The sequence below is a fragment of the Vidua chalybeata genome, chromosome 7, assembly GCF_026979565.1.
Source record: "Vidua chalybeata isolate OUT-0048 chromosome 7, bVidCha1 merged haplotype, whole genome shotgun sequence".
In the NCBI taxonomy this organism is placed as follows: domain Eukaryota; kingdom Metazoa; phylum Chordata; class Aves; order Passeriformes; family Viduidae; genus Vidua; species Vidua chalybeata.
In genome coordinates, this window is record NC_071536.1 from 18,072,457 (window position 1) to 18,096,030 (window position 23,574).

A 23,574-nucleotide genomic window follows, 5' to 3' on the forward strand; every position below is an offset into this window, starting at 1 on the left:
TCACTGAAAGACTTGTAAGAAGCCAGATTTCTGGTCTGATTATGCAGACTTTCTTCTGGCAAGGGACTCTGCAGAGCACTTTTTTGGACTTGTCTGAAAAACAAATAACAGGCCTTAGTTTTAGGCATTTTGAGCAGCTGGAATCAGGACGAGAAACCTTGCCAATGGCTTCAGGAAAGCTCTGTTATGTTCTCTCACAAGTTGTTCTGGGTGTTGGGGAATGAAGTCATGGAACTAATAGTCACCTGTCAAGAATGGTTCTTGGCTTCTTTAAGTGAAGAATTAATGAGCAGCCGGCTGTCTTTCCTCCAGATTTTTACCACTACCATTAACACCAGGTGTAGAGCACGTACTGTAAAAAAGGGCAGAAGATAACATGGCTGACTTAACTAGACAGGAATAGTAGCCATTTTGCACAACAGGAGTACAAGTGGTTGGCATCAGGTTGTTCTGTGCTCTAGTTTCTAAAAGATTTTATCAAAAGGAAGCATTTTTACAAGCCATTTTACATGTAACTCCTTCTTTCATCTTGGAACTAAGGAAAAATAAAGCCATTTGTGACTCAAAACAGAATCTCTGTAATTCCAGAGCTCACTTTGGCAACTTGACACTGTACAAGCCTCTATTTGGACAAGCTGGTACCCTTCTCAAGCCGCCTTATTGTGGAGCTGGCAGAAGAATGCTATGAAAATTACTGCAAGGAAATAACCTTCCTTCCCCAGCTATGCATTCTCTTCTGTCAGAAGACTCAGTTACACAGATTTTGAGCTCAACATGAGATGGACACCAGCAGGAAAAGGTTCCAAGGCAAGATTAAGAACTATATATTGCTTGAGCACCGCTGTTCGTACAGTCTCCAAAAGTTCAAATCTTGACTGTGCTCTTGGCCTGCCTACAGCTAAAACAAAATTTAGTTCTGTATATATCTTGCAACATAGCTGCATTTTCCACAAAATTTGTTGAAGAACAATATCTTTACAAGGATTATAGGATGACAGATCACCACAGCAAATAATTTTCAAACAGCAAAAATTAGTTGATAAGTGGTATCACATAATCCAGCTCACCTTTCTCTTTACTGTAAAGGTCTTTCAGGTAAGAGTCTTGTGGCCCCTGAGAAGAAAAGAACCATCAGAGATGGTTGAGTTGTGTACCAGGCATGGACAAAATATCACTGAAATTTTACGTTGTCTAAAGGAGTCCCTAACTTTCACATATACTGGTAACCCACCTACACTCATTCTTAAGTTCTACATTTCTATGGAACCTACTCCTCTATGTAAAATATTCACAGAATTTTATTTATCATTTATGCACAAACGCCACAAATGGCTACTTCATCACAGTTGCTTCCTAACTGGATGTTTTTCTTCCATCAGGACATGTTTTGATTTGACAAACACCAGAGAATGTAACATGTTGCTATCTGAAGAATGATTTGCAGGGAAAATCAATGGGATTCTGTTTATGTAATTATCCTGTGATGGAGACATCATGATGATATTCGGTGGGACTGTTCTACATTTACTGTTTAAATTAATTCTTGATTTCTGTCCTCTGTTCAGGCCATTGCACAAATCATTATCAGTACATCAAGAAAGTAGTAGAATACAAAAAGATCTTGCTGCTTCTGCTATTGTGGTTTTGGAGACTTTAATTCTGTCAGCCATTCTTCACTCTAGAAGAGGGTACTAGACTGTGATTCTAGTACTCCAAATGGTACTGCTGAAAGGTTTAGTGGTGAAAATGATGGCTTCTGGAAGGGTAGTAGCCATCTCTTATATTGTTAGCTTGGCTACTACCTGCACTGGGACTTTCTACTTTTCTGAGCTCCTGTTGTTTCTGATTGCTCTCTTTGCCTGTTTCAGAGGTGTTGAGCACAAGCTAATCTGGCACAGCTGTCTCCCTTAGTATGTAAATACTGGCTCCCTGTTGGGACCTCAGCTATAGCCTTGCATAAAGAAACATGTAATGTTCAAGTGTGGTTGAAACAGACACAGGGCTGTAGGGCAGCATTCCACCACGCTTTTCAAGAGCAGCATGGGGGAGCAGCATAAGAAGACCTGAGGTACGTGACGTAAAAAGCAGCTTGTACCAGACACTGAACAAGCAGGTAAGAAAAGAGTGCTTTTGTGGGCTGGTAGGAAGACTTGTGAACATGAGGACAAACTGAGGATGGTGGGAAAGAGGTAGGAACAGATGTGTTGGAGAAGTGGCTTGGAGTAGGGTTGCAGAATGCTGTGGAGACACACAACAGTAAGAGTTAATAGAGTTTATGGATCCTAATCCCTGGTGTTCCAGTGAAACCTTCTGGAGTATAGGTTCCAGGCAAGTGTGACTTGCAGCCATTTGGGGGGGGCTGTTGATGAGTCAGACAAGATGCACTAAAGCAAGGAAAGGGGATTAAAAAAAATTGAGAGCTGCATAAAGCTTTCTGACATTCATGATGCTTTCATAACAGTCCTTACTGCCTTTTGGTTCTTTACTGAGCTGTGCACTTCTCTGTCTTGTAGTTTTCCTGCTAGGTCATATATACCATAATCCCAGCAGAAGCCCACACACTAGACTGAGATTTGCCATAATATGCACTATTTCTCGAGGACTAATGAAACTTGTACCTGGAAATGTGCACTCCTATAGGTGATTTATGATGGAGAAAACCAGATATGCACTGAAGTTTGAACTGTGCTGCTTGAGCCACATTTTGGCTGAGTCCTTTCATTTCAGGTGCAAGGATATTGTGTCTATCCTAGCAACTAAGTACGGGAGAATGGACTGGTCCTGTGGCAGTGTCAGGTTTGCTTGCGTCTTCACTTCTGCGGCTCTTTTGCATGTTGGTTTTATTTATTGTCTGAGGAAAAGGTCATTTCTCGGTTGCCCAGCCCCAGAGGCCTTGTTTCCCTGCTGTGGGGAGGGTTGGTCTCCAGGGCCCTGGCAGCCGCCCCGTGACGCTCCAGGCCCCACAGGACGCTGGTGGCGGGCGCGGGGCCCACAGCCCCACAGCCCCGCGGCTGCCACACGCCTGTGCACGCGGACAGCGCACGGAGCACGGCTTGGGTAACAGTGTGGCTCTTGGGGACCATCCCAGGTCCTGCTGAAAAGGAAAAGGACAAGCCAGGTATCAGGCATGGCCATGGGTGTGACTGTGTGGCATTGGCGGCCTTTGTTTTTAGTGGTGTTTGGCCAGCGTGCTGCCATGCCAGTGAGACGTGAGGCAGTGTCATAGGCAGCCAGAGGTGTCACAGCCTTGGGTTCCTGACGTACATCCTGAGCTCTGTCTGGGGTTATTTGTACCAAAGCTGCCATCTAAGGTAATGGGATTTAATAACAATTTTTCCATGTACATTTCTAGCTGTTTTTACTACATGTAATGTGTCCTAAGCATATAATTATTTAATAGCTTCCAAAGGAGCTATTCAAGTTGTTGTTTTTTTTTTTTCCTGTAAATAACACACCTTTTAAAACTATATAAACTCTTAATATCATTTTATGTCTTTTTTTATATTTCCTTAAAAAAAACCCCCCAAAAACCAGACCTCCCCAGTCAGTATTTACCTGAAGAATTAAAATAGTTCCATTTTCAATTGTGCTAGTACCAATTTAATATTTGCTCATCAGAGATTTGGAGTAAGGATTGCTTTCCAGCTTCCCTGAAAATCTTAACAATATTCAGAGGAAGGAGTAGCTGTAAAAAATATGCAGAAGGATTAAAATGCAGGAGGACTGAAGGATGTGGCAAATTTTACAGTTTTCCTGGTCAGTACACATACAATACTGAACACTAGTGAGTGGGAATAATAATGGTCAACTCAAACTTCAGGAGCAGAGTAAGGGAGGCGAGCTGTCACCTTCCAGTGTTAATCCCTTCATTGCCTTTGTTTCTAGCCTCCCTTAATACTTGTCTCTTCTGCAGCTCTCCAAATTTCTTAGAAGCCTCTTTGTTCCTCTTGCCTCTTCAAGCAAGAGCAACAAATGTTTCCTGTCTGTTTCTGGAAGGTAGAGAGCTTTGGGGTAGAAACGGTCAAAACTTTCTTCTGTCCTGCTTATGAGTGATACAGTGGGTGAAAAAACAAACTGAGGACTCTGTTCTTGAATGCTGAACGTGTAAAAAGGGGGCAGAATTAACTGGCCTGATGTCACTTCAAGGAATCTTTGCATCTGGGAACATTAAGGTAAAGAAAGCTCTTTGTGAATTTCTCTTGTCCAGTCATTGAATAGGTTTCAAAATTTATTCAAGACTGCATTATCCCATCTGTATAATTTCATGCAATAAAGCCTATACAAGTAGAGAAAAGTCTCACTTCTATGAAAATATATAATAAGTTTACAAATATATTAAGTTTACAAATTCATAAATAATTTATTGCTTACACACAAGTTATATCTTTTCATTTTGGTAAGTTTTATGACAAAAGTCATAAATGGTTTGCCACATGAAAGCTCGGTTCAGCGTTACACCACAAAAAGTAAGTCAGATGAAACTCTTATTATTTTGAGTTAGGGCTCTAAATTTTTTCTCAATGTTCATGTTACTTAAGAAACAGACTAGTTTTAAAATTGAGCACCAAACATTGTAAGATTGTAGACTTCAGAACCAGAGCATGTAAGCAGTTGTGAAGGATTACAAAAATTTTTTTTAAAAAATTAATAGTTATCTCAGTTATTAAAAAATTAACACCATCCTTCCTCCCCCACTTGGCATGTCAAATATAAACAGTTTGCAATCTGAATGTTTAAAGACTGGTGTGTGCATGCAAAATGTGATTTGTTTTTCAAGTGCAGTGTTCAGCACGTAGTAGTGATCCCAGCAATTTTAACTGACATCTCTCTTTGAGTATTTGCTTCATCTGAGGAACATTTGAAGTAGCATAACTGGAAAATGCCACAGAGGCTAAAAGTTTTCTACTCTTTTCTCATTTAGTTTCTGTTTGACAGCACACTTTTTATATGTCCATTTAGTGTGTGCAGATGACTTGCGCATAGCAGGCAAACAAAATATGAATTTACAATCCCAAGACTTCAAAATGTATTTGAGGATTGTGAGGTAATGTGAGGCTTTGTTGTTTATCATTGCTTGTTAACTTAGATCCCTATTTATTGAAGCATGGAAGTTTTGTATGTGCTAAGGAAAAAAAATGGAAAGGTCCAAGACAAGCTACACCTTGACAAGAAGTACCTGAGCTAGGAGTACAAACTTTCCTGATTCTCTTCAGCCAGGTAAGCATAAATTCTTGCATGAAACTGTTAAACTTTTCAGTTCTATTCTCTCTCATTCTTTTCATTTCAAGAAGGCCTACAGAAGGCATGCTAGTGGCAGTCTTAAACATCTGTATGTTACTTCATTTGATCTCAAGGACTGTGGTGGAATGTTATCTCCCTGGATGTTTAAGAGATGCAGAATTTCATCCAAGGTGTTTATTAATTTGAGACAGCTGCTTTAATGGAAGCATCCACCACATTTGGATCAGAAGCACACAATTTCTGACAGTCATCTCTCTGTCTTAACATTTTATTTCTCTATCTCTTCCCTGTTACTTATTTCCCCTAACTTTTATCTCCCTAGAAACCTGTCTTTTCTCTCTCCCTATTGTAGAAAGTATAAAAAGGATATTGTTTTGGCCTTTCTGAGCAATTTTTAGTTCTTACACATAAAAAACTTTGTACAGTGCATTATTGACTTTTGCTAGATTCCTTTTGATAAAATTTCTGCTGTTACCATCCAGAACTTCAGCAAATTCTGGAGCAGTTGTCCTTCCATTTTAAAAGACTTCTGAACATCAGAATATGACACAAACATGTGGCCATATTTGAGGATGTCATGGTTCAAAATTTGAGGTTTGCTCTACTGAAAAACCAAGTGTCATCTGTGAAAAATCAGAATCCATCTCCAGCCAAGCTTGGCTCTCTGAGTATTCAGCTGTATAAAATGGCCATTAATTTGAAAGTTGTGCCCACTGATGAAAAAAGAGATGGCTTTGACTGCTACAAACATTATGGCTGGAAATCTGTTAAATAAATAAAGCTGCATAGAGGAGCAGAGGTGTACTGGCTACAAAGGCAGCCCAAAAACTGTGAGCTACCAGCTTAGAGATCTGCTAATTAATGGTGCAGAATGGGACTGTTTCTGAAACTATAAAAGCACAATTAAAGGTACAGCAAGCAAATAATAGATCTAGTACTCTTTATGGAAATAGAATATTGCTGAAATGGAGGCTTCTATATCCACACAGAAGAGAATGAAAAATCAGGAAAATACCAAAGGATACAAAAACTTTTAGTTCAGTTTGAAGGAAACTGTACAAGAATCCTAGGCTTCCCTGACAGAAAGAAGGAAAAAAAGTTTCAAGAATGTTATGTGGTTATTAAGAAAGAAAAAGAAAGTACTTTTGTCTATAATTTTGAATTTCTTACATAATAGGGGTTTTTGGTTTTCTATTTTTTTCATCCTGTCTCTATCTTACATTCAATTATGTTCCGACTTCCTCATACTCAGTTTGGCCTTGCTGGAAAGAAGTTAAATGGCATGGTCAGCCCACACATCTATTACAGAGATTCACTGAGACTGGAGTAGAGGCAAATAGAAAAAAATCTTCTAACAACCTTTTTGGACATAACATAATGGACTTTGAAATAAAAGGAGGAGCTACCTAAAAAATGGTGTTTCTTCCAAGACCACTGATGGAGGGGAATGATTGCAGTATAAGAGAAAAAATGTAGCAGCTTTGGCAGCAAAAATGGAGAAAAGAAGCTGATAGAAACAAATTGCTAGATGAAATAAAAAATATTTGGCAAAGAAGTAGAGGAACACAGATTCTGAAAGAGCCCTCAAACATCTTACTATCCTTAGAGGCCAATTAAACCTGAATCAGTCAGGAAAGACAGAAAGAGCCCTCTGCAAGCTTAATGAAAATTTATATCAGGCAAAATAAAGCTCTGAGATTATTGTCATATAAGGTGTAAAATGCTAAGAGAAACAAGCTAGCTTGGCTATTAATGATACCAGAGTGGTATTTACATTTAAAACAAAATATATTTGTAAGGTCTTTGAAGGTTTTCTAAGTCCATCTGTATGCTAACAAAAAATCAGCTCCAGCTGACAAAATATTTTATGTAATGAAGCAAATATGCCCCCAGGTTCCAGCTGCCCAAATCACCATTTGAAGCTATCTGAGTAAGAAAAAATAAGAAAATATCTTCAGAAAATTGCTAGCTAGCCTAGAGATTGTGTCTTTCAAATACTTCTAAACATCTTTCTTAGCAACTTGTAAAGACTGGTCGGCTTTTGCTTTTGGTAGTTGATACATTGCTTAGCAAGAGCTGGCTAAAGCATCTCTGTTAAATGTCATTGTTGTACATTACAGCAGAAGGATATAATCAATGCCAAAGACACAGGTTAGAGTAAGGTCACCAGTTACTCAAAAAAATAGATAAAGTTTTGCCTCTTGCCCTGTGTCCCCATATCTTGGATCTCCGGCAGTCACTTGGAGGTGTGGCAATTGAAGGCTGTTTTACTGGCATTCCACTTTATATAAAAAGAAGCTTAAGTAGGAAACTCATGTTTTCATTTTCCCTATAAGTCTCCCTAAAGTGTCAAATACAAAAATTAATTGGAGAGATTTGTACCTGAGAGTTAAAATCAATACTTGTCAAATTTCCACTCTTCAGACATATAATTTTACCTTCTTCAAATGAAGCATATAGCAAAACTCTTGTGACAGCCATCTTAGTTGTCTTGAAAGTCAGTTCTGGGTTGATAGAAACTACCAGCTCTCTTCTTTCACAGGGTGCTCCTATCATAGGGAAAAGTTTCAGATGGACTCTGAATTTAGCAAACTTAAGAGGCAAGATCTAAACCCCCCCAAATTACAAAAGGCAAAAGGAACCAAGGAGTAATTTATATTTGGTCTAGAAATAAATATCCAAATTATATTCCATACCTCATCATTTAGCTTTCTTGAGGGCAGAGAAAAACATCTGGATATAGGCTCAGTAGAGAAGATTAGTCCTCATCCACAGGATTTTTTTTTGTTGTTTCCCATATTTGCCTTCAGAACTCCATTGCAAAATTTTGAAACATTTCTGAACCAATTTCTGCATGCTTTAGGGTAATCCATTTTATTCTTCTTTCTCTATATCTATCTGTTGAAGTACTTGTTATGGATATACAATGCTCTAATTGCTTTTCATGTTGTACAGTTTCTGATTCCCTTACAAATAATATATAATTTAAAAACATTTTTAAAGATTGAGAATGTAGATATCGATCACTGTATACAATTTAAAAAAGTTAGAATTTGAATTAATTTTGTTGTTTTATTTCTCTGTAGTAAAAACTGTTATTCAAATAATTTTTACTTTATTGATAAGGACTCTCAACTCCATGAAAGTTCAGATGTAGGCCCAAGTGCACTTTAGCCTCCTGTTAGGATGTCTGATGATCACCAAAACCTTGTTGTTCCTAATAAATGAGGGAGTTTCTCAAAATGTTTAAAGTCCTTATAGAGAGCACTGAATCAGCTTTCTCCTTTTGATAGCTGGCTTGCCTTGTGTAAATACCTCCAGAAAGGTGCACGTCAATGCCATCCCTCATGGATATTTGCACTGCAGCCCCAAGTGCTTCTTTCCATGTGTAAGCATTTGAGAGTACCTTGGTCCTGCAGTAAGGTCTATCAGCTAATGACTTTGTAATATGTCCTGTCACAAAACACATACAGTGTGCAGACTGTGAATTGAATCTTCATATGTGAACAGCTGGAGTGCAAGGTGGGTTTAAATGCATGCTACCATGTTATCCTCGTGTCTGTACAGTCATTGTAGAACTCCTGTGGCTGAGAGGTTTCTTTCAGAAATGTGTTTTACCCCCATCATCTCCCAGATTCACGTTTTAGAACCTAAATTATGTCCCTGTATTTGACTTACTGACAGATTCCACTTGAACTGAAAACAGTTACAATGGCTGGCCACACACAGTACCTGAGGATGGGAAAATACGTTTTGAAGAGCAGCAAAGCAACCTTCTTGAAGAATTCATGTCAGCAAGAATTTGACTGTTCCCCTATAAGAAGGAACCACAGATGGAGTTGAAGAACAAGTACTCATTCTTGATACTGTATCTGGTTATAAGTATGACAAGACACATATGAAATTCTCATAATACTTTTTTATTTAGTTTAGTGAAATCAAAATAAGGCTTTCTTTTATTTTTAGAAAGAAACTATAGGGTTTTTTCCATGAATTTGTTCTCATGATGACCAGTAACACATGGCAACAGTACTGAGGCTGTATGTGCTTTTTGTACATTTACCAAAGCAGCAGTTTTCCTACAGAACTAGAATAAGGGTGTTTATATCCATATATATATATATATATGAAAAGTATAGAAAATATATATATATATATATATATATATATATATATATATATAAATTGGGTGGCAAGGAATAATTTTGTTCCTGAGATATAAATTTGAAAGGGAAATTCTTAAGGCCTGTTTATAATGTATTTTTAAGTTCTCATTAGAATGAAAATACCAAGTGATTGCAAAATATTCAGATCCAGAAGAGATCGTTATTTTTATCTTTTTCACCTCTCCAGAATTCCCATGCTTGAATTCAAAGGTAGAAGATCCAAATTTGGGACTTTTTTATTTCTTTATTTTACTCTGCAATCTAAACAGTTCACCTTTTGTCTTAGGCCTCATCACAGAGTTACATAATGACCATGACACAAAATTCCTCTGGAAAAACAAAGATGAAGAGGAAGACAGTGAGTATTTAGTGAAAGGAAGCAAGGGTTAAGGCCTGGGACTGGAGAACAGCTGGAATATATTAGTTTTACAGGAAGTCAGCCTGGAGAGGGAGTGTGAACTGCCAGCAGGTGGCTGGGAATGGCTGGATAAGGAACTGGTGGGACTGGAAGAGAGCTCTGCCTCTTACTGAGATGACTCAGCCAATTTCTGCCTGTTTTTCTTTGTAGCAGGGGACTTTTGTCAAAGCCCATTACAGTAAATTTAGCATTTCCTTTAAATATAACAGGTTCTAGATCTAACCACGCTTGTTTTGACAGTTTTTGTTTGATCTGCCTCTTAAAGCTTTACCTTATTCTTTCTCAGATGAGGAAGAAGAGCTGGTTGGTTGCTAGACAGGCTTTAAAGGGTGAGACACTGATGTGTCCCTTGGAGAAACTGCCTCTAAGTCAAGCAGACACTGTTTTGCTAAGAGAAGCTGCAGCAGACAATTGTGGGAAGAAGGGTCTGCTGGGGTTTCTCTCTCTTCTGCAGCAAGGAAAGTTATGCTGACAGAGACAGCTGCTCTTACCACAGTGATGCTTTGCTGTAGTTTGCAGTACTGGTCTATGTCTTCCAGAAGTCCTAGTCATAAAATGGGCTTTGCTGTGGGTGGCGCTGTACAAACACAAGAAGCTGGCCCTGCTCCAAAGACCTTGCAGTGGAGGTGTAACCGGGAAGCAGGAGACCCAGTGGAAGTGCAGATCTGGGAGCATAGCACAGCAGTTTTATCAGCATTTAACTGACACAGTGGTAAAAGAAAAAAAAAAAAAAACCAAACAAACAAATAATAAAAAAACCCAAAACAAAACCACAAAGAAAGTTGGAAGGAAGGATTTGAAGATAACATGATCCTGCACAATTATTTCTGAAAATCTCCTCCTGAGCATGAAGAGCAGTGTCACTAAGATATATGTGTTACTATTTGACCATCCAACAGGATGACGTTTGGTAGAATTAGAAGAAACCAAGATGGTAAGGGCTTGGAGAAGACTTTTATCTATATGGATGTTTGGAAAAAAACTTTACCTCATGCACTAAGCAGCAAGGCTCTGTAATTATTGTATGTAGCTATTAGAGGGCCTATAGACAAGTCTAAGTTGAAGATATCTGAATTACATGTTTGAGGAATCTGCAGGATGGCCGTATGATGACAGGAAACCTTGTGCAAGGTTAACTTGGAGAGAGAGAGAAGGGTGAGGATAGTAACAGCTCTGTTTCAGCCACAATGATATTCAGCTAGTTATCCAGAGAGAGCTGTCAGAGCGGAAAGATGCAGGTGTTAGGGAACTGAAGTACTTTGTGTTGACATATGTACACTAGAGGGATTTATTTTTGAAGTCAAAAGAGGTAATATCTGGGGCTGGGGGAAACACTAACCCAAGACAGAGTCCCAAAGAAGTTGCCACATAGGTGAAAGATTAGAGACTTCAGATGCAGACAGAGGAGCACAAGGAAACAAAACACCTGACAGAAATCTGGAAATTGGAGGGCATAATCACAGGAATTTATCCATAGAGTCCCTGTAAAGGCAGGCAGATATTAGAAGTAAAATAAAGTGTTAAATCCCAGTCAAGAAAGACCAGTGCATCATGAAGAGTGTTACTGACTTTTGAGGTCGACTCAGATGGTGTACCTCAGAAAAAAATCAGGCAGAAGAGATGGAAGCAAGTTTAGAATGTACAAACCAGCATCATACAAAGGTGAGCATATTGAGGGCTGGTGATGGTTAGGAAAATGTTCTACAGAGAATATAAGAAGGCTTTTTACAGTCTATCTTTTTACAGCCTATTTACAGAATATCTCAATATTTGAAGGAACAAACTGCAGCCAGAAATCCAATTCTCTCATAAATTAAATACTCGTCACTAAAGTGCTCTTCTGTATATCGTTACATAGCTATACCCTTGTTGGTAAATTTTGTTGTGCCTTTGTAACTTTTCCAGGGTAGTATGTAAAATGTTCAGATTTTTGCTAAGACTCAGCACTTATTAATCTTGGTGTTTTGCTAATAATAAATCCACTTTTTCCCAGCTTATATTCTTGTAAGTGGACAAAAGCAATTACTTCTGAGAATTTACAGAGGTGTTAAATAGAAAATATGGTTGAGAATTAATAGTTGTTTTCATTACAACTAGCCATAATTTTTATTCCAAGATGTGCTTAATTGAAACAGCAGCACTGTACTCCAATGAACTAATCCAGTAGAGGCATTGGCTATGTAATATTTTAAGAAAGCATTTAATACAGATTGCTTTCTAAGGGGAAAACCCAGTGACCTGTTACAAAATAATTTTGGCAAATACAAAATGATAAGCTGCTTGGCACTTCTTATCAGGCAAACTACTGCTTTAAACTCATGTATGGAAAATGAAGTCACACTCTGCATAGGAGCTTTTGTGACAGTAAGATAATAAATACTGACATGGATAAATTGTCATGAGTTGAACAAAAAAATCCCTGTCAAATTATCATTTTGATGAGGATGGTGCATTCGATTATAATGAAAACAAATGTGCTGGTGGCTCCTTGCAGCAGTAATTTTGCTGTCCAAGATGACAGAGTTAGTTCTGAGAAACTTTTTAATTGTTTTATCCACATAATGGCATACTGATCACTTTCATGTCACTGGGCAAGGAAATAATCTTGACAACAAAAGCTAGATTTCATACCAGAGGTACCACTTTTATATTTAATTCTTTATTTGTGGCAGCACAAATGAAAATAGTTGTATAGCATGATGAGTGGCACAGTGGGATCCACATTGGCCATGTCTTTGAGCTGGATAGGAGCAGATACAGACAGTATGTACAGATACATGACGTGTGTTTAACAAAAATGTTTGCAGGACCCCTACTAGTGTGGCTAACTAAAACATTTCCCTTGAACTGCTCAGAGGGTCTGCAAAAGATACCTGGTTTCACTGTAATTCACCAGGATTGCCCCCAGTGTCCTGGCAGGTGTTTGTTGCACTCTTTCACTGCCACCTGTCTCCATGACCACTGTGGATGCAGTAGTAGTAGTTAGAGCTTCATTCCCAAATTATCAGCCTTCCAGAGTTATTCAAGTGGGGAGTAAAAATGGCTGAATGATGGTGCTACATCAACATTTTGTGTGCTCTTTGAAACAGAATATTTGTTTAATAGCTTAATTAGATCTGATTAAATCATTACTTTGGGGGTTGCACTGGGCATTCCTAAGCTCAGTGCATTAAACATGAAAGCAGATCATGTCTGTCTTGAGTTTTTGTGGCAGCACTACATCAAATAAAGAGCAGTGGCTTGAAGGGCATAGCCTATTGATTGTGCACCTGAACTTGATTAAACTAAACAGATTGAACTAAATCTGTCATTTTTTAAAATCAAAGTTATAAATTTGAAACTTACTGGTGGTCATGCTGTTCATAAAAATGATAAGAATCAAATGACTCTAGTTCCAAAAACTAATGTTAAAAATCAAGGTAGCTAAGTGGCATGGGTTTTTTTATGCGCTGCATTCTTTTTGGAAAACACAGGAATATATTTTGGATTACATGTATAGAGAAAAATTTACTGTTCTGTACCTTATTTCACTGAATATTTTAAATATTTTTCTCAAAACCACAGATGATTATATTTCTTTGTTTGTATATTTAAATTCATTTTTATTCATTTCTATTTAATTTATATTCATTTAATTTCAAAAAATATGTTTTGCTTATGCTATGCCTTTGTTTGGTTTTAGTAATATCAGAAGATGAAGAGACTGACCAATTTCTTTGTCATTTAGCATGTTAAATTGCTACTGAAACTTTTCAACACTGAACATTTCACTGATTCCCTTTTCTCTGCCATCTGTCTGAGCTGGCCTCTTTCCAAATAATGCTGCTTTCTCAGTGGATATGGTTGTCCTGGTACAACAGTTTTCAGTCAGGGTAAGGAAAATTCACGTTTTGTTCAGTTGCTTCTTTGATATTGCATATAAATATAGAATGGCCATATACATGTACAGTTTGTAGACTCCAAGATACATGCTAGAAATACCTGTTTGTCACAAACTGACTTGTGCTCTATTTTATTGAAAACCTGACTCTGTTAAAAAATATTTGTTTTTCTGTCTTTATGTTCTGTGTAAGCTTGCTTATTTTGACAATTACTTCATTACGGTACCTGAAGAATGAGTGTTTTGAAGTTGTCTGGTTAAAAAATGTAAAGTTACAGATTATACACAGCACTGTAGAAATGTTAATTCAGCATTTTGGAAATAGTTGTCTTGGCAGTTCGACATGAAATGTCTTAGGAAAGATAGTATATTTTAGAAGCTGAGCGCTTAGGCATATGCCATTTAATGGACTTGTCAAGTTGGGCACAAAATCACAAATCTCTACTTGACCAGGTTTATTTAAATTATATGTTGCTGTAGGTATTACCTCATATCCAAGGACATCAACAGAGAAATTACATCCCACAGATCTAAGAAAATGCAATGCATCATTAACAATGCATATGAGAAAGCATTGTATTTTTACATGCACAGGTGCATTAACTGTTGAAAAGGCAGGGAGGTCTCATTTCACCTTCTTCCCTTATGCTAGAATCACTTTCATTCTAGTAATTAGTTATTATGAGCAATTGTAATAAAACCTACCAGATACTGACAACTTCTTTTAGGAGGAACATATTACATTGTATTTTGAACTACGTAGATACTCTCTGAACAGTGTTAGAATTTCTTGTTGGACAATTAACTCTGGGTATACCAGAATACATTTCACAAGCTTCACTTTTTCTTTAAGAGAGAGAAATGTCTTACGTTACCTGTAGCCCTGGTTTCAAGAAGGGATTTTCATCCATTCAACTGAAAGAGTGAACCTTTGGCTTTCAGGATCTATCGCTGTGTCAGTCACTTCCAGCTCTTGACTAGGATCTTGAAACACCTATCTTCTCAGGCAGCGAGCTCCAGGGTTAGCGCTGAGCCCTGTGCTTGCTGGGACAAGACGTTGGGACTTCAGTCCATGGATTGAGAATACACACGCAGGGCAGCTGAAAGGTGTCAGCACTATTTAAGTCTCCCCTAGGCCATAACTTGAAGACTTGCATTTCATTTATATAAAGGCCCTTTTCCGGCTCCCTGGCAGTACAAACGTTGCATTCCCTTACCCTGTTCTGAACTGCAAGTGTGGGAGTAGTGAATGTAAGCATGTCTTCATCTTTTGACCTATGCTGTTACACTGAAAGCATGACTGGTACCTGGCAAAAGAGAGTCAGGAGTGGCTGAAATCAAGGCAGCCAAGGACAGCAATTTCATTCCAAAGGCAGATAAAATTGATAAAACTGACATGTTAAAAAGCTTCCTACTGAGTTTCTACCTTGATAATTCAAAAAGTCTCCCAGGAGAAATAGAAAACATTAATTTTCTGGGTTTCATCTGGCATTTCAGAAAATGTATTTTCTACCTCAGTGTAGGTTTCTATAACAGAAAAGCTCTTTTTCATCTTTTGGGGGCAACCAAGTTCAGCACATAAAGCAATTGTTTTTTAGTTTATTTATAAGTTTATAATTTTTCTAGTGTTGCTGTGAGTTTTTATTACACTACTTGAAATGTCCCCAGTGATCAGCATTCAATGTAATCTTCTGAAATTGTGTCTGGATTCCATTTTGTGCAATTATGATATTGGTTTACCATATTTTCTTTACTAAGCAGACACTCAGCACTCATAGTGCAGGGTGTAGCTTTACAGCCAGTTATTACTCTGCTAAGCTATTTGAAAAAAAACTACCAGATTTTAACTTGCATGAAAACAAACATATTCTCATGTAAATTGCTGAAGAGAAAACTGACAGATTAACAAGTACGAAAACAGGGAGTCTGCTCTCTTCACCAAAGTTTGCCCAAAGGCTGGGAAGCAGCTGAATTACTGGATAATATTAATACCTCGTTTTTACTGTGAAACAGATGTATGCTGCCAGATCTTTTTCCTGTGGGGAAAAAAAGAACACAAAACAACAGCAAACACACTGGCCCTTTCCATATCCCAAACTTTGCATGTTATATATGTTAGATATAAATGGAGTGTGATTGTTTTCAAACTTCAGCCACCAAATTTGCCATCAATTCTTGTGAGATGAGAATCAGCTCTTGTATTTAATGGAAGATTCACTGTTATTTAATTATATGAATGTTGTCAGAAAAGAGTCTTTCTGATCAGAACATAGAAATCGGGTTGTGATGTTAAGTATATTGGTTTTTGGATTAACACTGTTGACCCTGAGCCCTGTTTTTGTAGACTTGGTTGCTAAAAATAGACCTATGCATGGAATTTACTTTAAAATATTGTGGTTGGGTTTTTTTGTTTTGTTTTGTTTTTGTTTTTTGTTTGTTCGTTTGGTTTGTTTTTTTTTTTTTTTTTTTTTTTGCTGTGTTTTTTTGTTTTGGTTTTTTGGGGGGTTTTTTTTTGGTTTTTTTTTTTGGTTTTTTTTTTTTTGGTTTTTTTAAGAGATAGAGATGTTTGAACAGGACAAAATCTGGATCATAGTACTTGTAACAAATGAAAAATGTTTGCTATTGCTTGTTGCTTTTATAGACTCTTAATTTCCACATTAATCTGAGAAATGATTAATCTGTAGCATTGGATATATCTTATTGTTCTATTGTTCCTGGCAGTGTTTAAACCATCACCACTCCAAATGCCAACTGGGGGAGGACAATCACTGCCAGTGATTGCCATCTTACTGCCTCTGCAAACCTACGTGAGTATGCTGGCTCCATGGGGAGTCTATGTATGAGGAACTACCCTTTGCATTAGGGTGTTCTAGTAGAGGTGTGCTGCATGGCAGCTCTAATAATACCCCAAGACTGTTGTCTGAATGGTCTTATCTCCTTGTTCTTTTTCTTCCCATGCCAGCATCACTGCTGTTGGAGCTCTCTGGAGCACAGCTGCAGCATGATCCACGGTGTCTCTGCCTCCTCTGTTCCTTTTTGCCCCTTCATGGCAGAGATGTTTATCAGTTTGAGGTGCCTCAGCAAAGCTGGCATACATCCTAAAATCTGGCCATACAACTGAGCCCATGCTATATAATGTAACTTTCCATATGAATGGCCCCTTCAAAGCCAGTAGGAGCACTGAGAGAGGCTAAGGCTCGGCATGTGGGTCAGCAATTTTAGTATGTCTTCCTCTTTTGGAAATGGCTATGTGGATTTCAAATGCTGTGAAAAGGAAGCCCCTCCCACATCTAGAGCTATCCACAAATATATTCTGGATAGCAAAGACAGCAGAACATGTCAGTCGTGCTATCCTTGCACTACTCAGACATCTGTGAAAATTTCATGCTTCTCTGAGCAGATTCTCCAAAGGGCTGAATTTGGCTGCGTGTCTTTGAGTGCATACTTCCATTTTCCCTGCTGTGCCTGTCTGTTGTATGTTTTTAGTTGTCCTTGGTATTTGGGGTAAAAAAAGAAAAAGCACATATTAAATAAAATGTATAAATAACAGGAGACAGCAGGCTTAAAATGGCAAAAAGCAAGAAAAACAGACTAGCTGTAAATGTGGAAATACTGTTCCCAACTCCTAGTGTGTGCAGGAAATGCAGCACATATGGCACATGGAATCACCTGGAGCTAGGCCTCTCTGTTGCACCTTGGCATAGGAGAGCAGGAACAAAGCAGAGATGCAGACTGTAACCCTTAGTGGCCTGGTGTCTGGTAAGGATCAGCTTAAGCCTGTTCTTGTACTTGGCTTCCAGTTCACAAATATGAGAAGTTAAAAATAGAATAATTACTGAATGATCCCTTTTGTACTTAAACATGGATATCAGTGCATTTTTGTTGATTAGAAACTTTCAATATAATTCTTTCTAGTGTGTAGGAAATACATATGAATGTGATTGTACCCTTTCTTATAGAAAAGTTGGATTTTATTATAATGACACTTCATTTATGATGCTCCTTGAAAAAGCTGTTTCTGATATTATGCTTTTAAGTGAGCTTCTCAGTGTTCCTTACAATCATTAATGAATCAGACTTTAGATAAAGACAGTGTAGGTATGGCAGCATATCATTATACAGGGGAGTAGAGTGAAGCATAAGGATGTAAATATTTACTACATCTTGCACAATGTTGAGGAAAAGATAGCTCTGAGGGTAGGATGATGTTTTTTACTGTTCATACTGAACTCATCATAAAAAGAACCCTTAAAAAATTCAAACATTTCCTAACTTTTGCTCAATATTGGCAAAGGATTTTTGTCTGGGAAGAAATAAAAGAAAATTAAAAGAAAAAAACCTCAGAACTACTGATATTGAGGATTTGTTCTGTTTTTTTCTTTTTTTGGTTTTTTTTTTTTTTTTTTTTTTTAGTTTTTTTTTTTTATTATTTTCTTGAAAAGGCTTCCTTTCTTTCTTTCTTTGGTTTTTGTGTGGTTGGTTTGGGTTTTGGGTTATTTCTTTGATATTTTTTGACATTTTTCATTTATTTGGAAAAAGAAGGATAAAAATCTTCAGAATGATAGAAAATATTTGCAGATTGATGCCAATCCATGGGATTTTATTTATACAAGAGATTTTCTTTAAACCCCCAAAAGCTGCTACTTCTGTCTCCCTTTCTGCTCTAGAAATTTATATCCTTCATTCAGCTTACTCTACCACAGATCATCTTGCTACCACTAAGTATGTGCCCTGTTATACTAATGCATGTGCATCTCTGCTCAGTTTGTCTGTCAAAACTTAAAGGTTTCTCTGTATTTCATGCATTTCTAGAACAAAATGGGTATTAATTATCATGCATCAAGCACTGAAAAGCAAAACATTTTTTACTCTTTTTTTTTTACAGGGGCATCTTCACTATCACAGGCTGATATTATACAGTTATATGATTAACTGGAATCTTATGTTTAGAAATATAAAAGTGCCAAGATTTTAAACTTGTGAGTATAATTACATGTATTTTTAGAAATTGAAATGAGCTTATGCAGAGGTTTTCAAAATAGACCTAGAAGGAGGAACAGAAAATGTCCAGCAAAGTGTATGCATTCAGAAGTTTTAAGAACATTTGTTATATTTAAAAGATAACAATTACTTGGAACCCTAGAAAAGGCAGCAGCTGTTACCCAGTGGAACTTTTCTTCCGCATTAGTATTTTTTGTTTAATAAAATTTCTGAAATGTTGCTGTGTATTGGGATAATATATTTAAGCTGTATACACAATTAAATACAATTTTATGTCTTATATTTTTTGAAAAAGTAGTGGACTTAGGAACATAGTGTAGTCTATGATGCATTAATTGTCAGAAAAACAATGTGTATGTTCAGTTGAGACAAGGAAAGCTAGAATGTTCTGGCTGTAATTAGCAGTTACTGGGGAGAAGGACTCTGCTTTTCAAAATGGTTTGCAGTAGATGAAATTTTATTAATGAAAATTATCCCTTTATCATATTGTGGCTGTTTAAAAAAAGGTGGCTTTAGTACAGTGGAATTGGTTTCAAAATTACCTGGAAAGAACATTCAACTCTAAGCACGTGAATCAAGCTGTCTCGCCCTGTGCAGACTGATTTTAACAGCCACAGGTTCTGAGCTCTGCACAGAATGCTTCAGACCAAATGCTTCAGTTCTACAGCTGTTTTTGTCCTTTTTCTCTGCAGCTTATATATGCTGTGACAATATAAGGGTTTTGGATCAAAGCTGAATTGTATTTGACTGCCCTGAAGCAGAGAGCAGAAGAACTTGTATCTTGAAATTAAACACAGTGGGATTTTCAGTGAAGGTGTTGCAGTGAAGACTTAAATTCTTGAATCTGACCCTAACTGTTGTAGTCTCACTTTTGTGTCTGCACTGAGTTTGTGACCAGGTGCCAAGTAATCCTCTCTTCAGGATAAAAGTCACTAACCTGTCAGGTTTGCATTCTATGGTATTCACCTTTTTTTTTTTTTTTTTTTTTTTTGCTTTTTGTATTTATTACAATTAGATTTACATGTTTTAAATGTGTTTGGGGTTGCCTGAATTAGGAAAAAGGGTTTTGATGGCTTAATGGAAGAAAAGGAAGTGAAGAAAAACAGATTTAGTGAAATTTCTCACCCAAAATCCCAGGGATGGGATGGGGGGGGGGGGGGAAATTCTCAGAGATGGCACTCTGAAGGGGGCAAATAGGGGACAAATGTGTGATTTTAAATACCCTCAGATTCCTGACTGAGTGCTCTAGTTTTTATATGATAGAAGATACAAGAAGTTGCCAACACTAGTGCTCTTTTAGAAACAAGATTTACAGAAATAAAAAAGTTTTAGCTAGGCTAAACTGTTTTCAAAGTGGGCAGTTACTTTTTGGTTGTCTCACTCTGCATTTTTTAGCGCACCTATTTATTGGGTAAAAACTCAGAAACGTTTTTCAGTGTTAGTGACTTATGAATGAATGAAAGCACTGAAGGCACTTTTGCTGCAGTAGCCAAAATTAAACATTTTATTGGTAAAAGATGATAGTAGCAGCTTTGATGTCTCAAACTCTTTTGCTGCTCCCTAAAGTTTTTCACACCAGCTACTCATCTCAGCTGGAGAAAGCAGCACTTGGGAGTCAGAGAGCAAAACTGTTCACTGAAGGAGTATATTCACGAGGGAAGAGTTTCATTGGTGTTGGAAGGCAAAGAGAAAAGTAAACACAGCCCACTGCATTACAACAGATTAGTAAATACAAATGCTGTAGCATTCCCATAGAGCTCTTTCTGTAGAGGCAGCTGTTATTTGCAATGTATTGTTATTTTATTATGATCACACTTTTCTAAGTTATATGCCTTTTTTCATTTTTTAGTCTGCTTTACTTACAAAAGTTGTTTGAAGTTAGTGAATAATAACACTGAGAGACATCAAAGTTTCAGAAAAGTATGGAAAAAAGGTGTTACAATTTAGATGAATCAGTCATTATTAAGGTGTTTTGGGATCTGTTGGTTTGGCTTCTAATGTGCATTCAGAACACCATCTTGTGGCCTAAGTTTCCAGTAATGTGTTGCAGTTGTGAACTATTTTCATACCTCTCACAACAGAGCTGAGAAGTGAGATATCTCTAACTCCCATGAACGTTGTGGCAAAACTCTCACTGAGCTTTATGGAAGGGAGAGGAAGGGTCATTAGTGGCTTTTGTGAAGTGCAGTGAGGTACTGATTAAATGATCTGTATCAACCTGACATGGAGCAATCCCTGAACAGAGAAGAGAGAATATAAATGAAGTATTTATTTAAAATCAAGGTGCTAAATTTTAGGTGGCATATTATAAGTAAAAAACTGGCCTTTTGCTAGGGCATTGACATACTACCTTTTGTTCCTTTCAGCTTGTCTTTTTAAACTTTCTGTTGTTTCTTTCTATTCATGCAAAATTGTCAAACTGTAAACACTTCCCTATTGACATGATACACTTATGTCAGTAGCAAAAGTGTTGGCATGAAAAGTTAGTCCAATGTGGACAAGCATTTCTGAACTATTCTAAAATATCTCTTTTCTGACTATTCACAGCTATGGGCTGGCAGATAAATTCTAATCATTCATAGACAGCAACTTCTTAGTTCTTTTGCAGAGAAGTTGAGATGAGAGGATTGTATTTTGCCATATGCTCTCACTGTCTATGAAGCATTTCATTGTGTGTGTCTTGTTTGAGAGTTCCATAAGATGGAGAAAAGCAGAATTGTTTCTCAAAGAAAAGGATAGCACAGTTTTCAAGCATTGCCTTTCTTGTCAAATTTCTTGTGACTATCTCAATATAAGATGATATACAAAGGACAAATGAAGGAGGTGAGATAAAAGATTTATAACTGAAATAATACCAGCACACTTACTTCTATCTGTACCAGAGTCTGTCATACATTAATAATTTGGTATTAACTTCTTGTAAGAAATGGATCCAGGTTTTTCTGTTCTAACACTTTAGTCATAGGACTGATAAGTTTACTGGGAGACCAGTCAAGCTAAGATATAGATAGATACAGAGATAGATACGGATAGACGTATATATTTATGTATTTACAATATTATATGCATAATATTTTTATACATTATGAGAAATATAGGGCTAAGTTTTGCTTTAACTGAAACATAAAAATAAATATTTTTGATTTATTTATATTTTCTTTTAGCAACACAGTATTTCTTTGATTTTATCATTATGGTTAGCTCTCATGTGACTCTTCAGGCACTCCAGTAATATCCCTGTCTTCTTATTCTAGTGAGAAAAGCACTTGTTTTAGCAAGGCTATTTTCAATGCTTGATCATATGTGAATTGACAGAACAACCTACATCCTATTTCTATTCCTTTTATTCTGTAGATTTTTGCCTATGCAACTTGCAGTAATTCCTATGAAGCTGTCACAATCTGTTCTATCCAAATTACTTACAGATCCTGTTGTTCAGGGATCGTTGAGATGATAGATTGCTATGGTCTCTCTTGTTAATGTGTGCTTAGGGAGTCCTTCATTTACACAATAGACTTATTCAATTTTTGGTGAAATGTGATTATTACTCTTGCACAGAAGACACATGCTTGATCTATATATGGCTTGCTTATTTTTTAAAAAAATGGTATAAAATAGGATGTCCCTCCACAAAACTCTGCTTTTAACTTTACAAAGTAATTGCCTTTACCTTGCTATTTGAAGGACTGACAATTTCATGTACTGGACTGTTAATAACGTCTGGCAAGAAGTCCAGCTGCAACAGAGGCAGATTGAAGCATGACTGATGGCTCAGGGTGCTGGAAACAGTGAAAAATTCACTGAGAAGTGTATTCTTGTCTCCATCGACTCAGTTATGTGGCAGAAGTATGGGTAGAATAGTCTGGTACTGGTTGGGGACTTGTGTATGAGAAGATTTTAATATTTGAAGGTATCAGGTAGCTTAAACAACTGTAGTCTAACTCTAACTGATTTTATCTATAGCATTTTTATTCAGCCCTTTTTAATGAGTATGGTGTTGACTTTAAAAACTTTTTCTTACTCAAATGCTCCTTTGATATTATTTTAGTTATAATGCCATTTCTTGGTAAGTCATCTGTGCTGTGACAGAGTAGTGGTGGGCTGAGGATCTAAAACTGAGGCAGAAAAATATAGAAAATAATTCTGAATATAATCCTGTCAGTGTTTGTTTCTGTCTCACTTCCTCTAATAGGGCTGTCATGGCAGTAGGCTGTACCCGCTTATGTAGTAGCTCATAAGGCTGAGCCCTCTGCTTGAGTCAGGAGCCTCCTAGACTATGAACATGTGGGAGAACATGAACTGAGGAATGCAGGGAGATCCTGGGAGCTGCTTTTTTTGTAAGATCAACAGTTGTATCAGCTCTGCTGACTGCACCTTGTGCAGTATCTGATCAGTTAAGCTTTTGTAGTCTCAGTTGTACTTTTAGCTTCGACTGGGCATGTGAAACCACATACCTTAGAGAAAGAAATGAAATAAATGGGTTGTATCATTCAATTTCAGGGGATTTATCCACCCTATCTTGTAATTTTTACTTACATGAATAATTTTTGTTTACACGTTCTTAATTTGACTGGGATTACTTGCATTAGTGATAATGTGAGTAGCAAGTACAGGATTAGTTCCTGTATTTGTCAGTGGTGTCAAAAGCAATAGAATATACAGTAATTTGGTTACATTTTCAATTATAATCTGAAATTAAAGAGCTTTATTTTGGAGCTGTTGCTCTGAATAGCAAGTATTGATATTTGTAATTGGATTCTGAGATAGAACTTTCCATACATTTGTAATGCAGAAAGCTCTCTCATCATGTGTGATTCACTTGGCAGATGAATGGTCACCACTTAGTAACAATATTAAATCCTGCATTT

The 23,574-nt window shown here is 37.2% G+C and overlaps 1 long non-coding RNA gene across 1 annotated transcript; it reads left to right on the forward strand.

The window, feature by feature from the left end:
• The first annotated feature begins 2,582 nt into the window (after window positions 1-2,582).
• On the forward strand, window positions 2,583-9,076 carry LOC128790925 (uncharacterized). Its single transcript, XR_008431903.1, has 3 exons — window positions 2,583-3,118; window positions 5,087-5,217; window positions 8,926-9,076. It is a non-coding gene; the product is annotated as an uncharacterized LOC128790925 (long non-coding RNA).
• The last annotated feature ends 14,498 nt before the right edge of the window (window positions 9,077-23,574 follow it).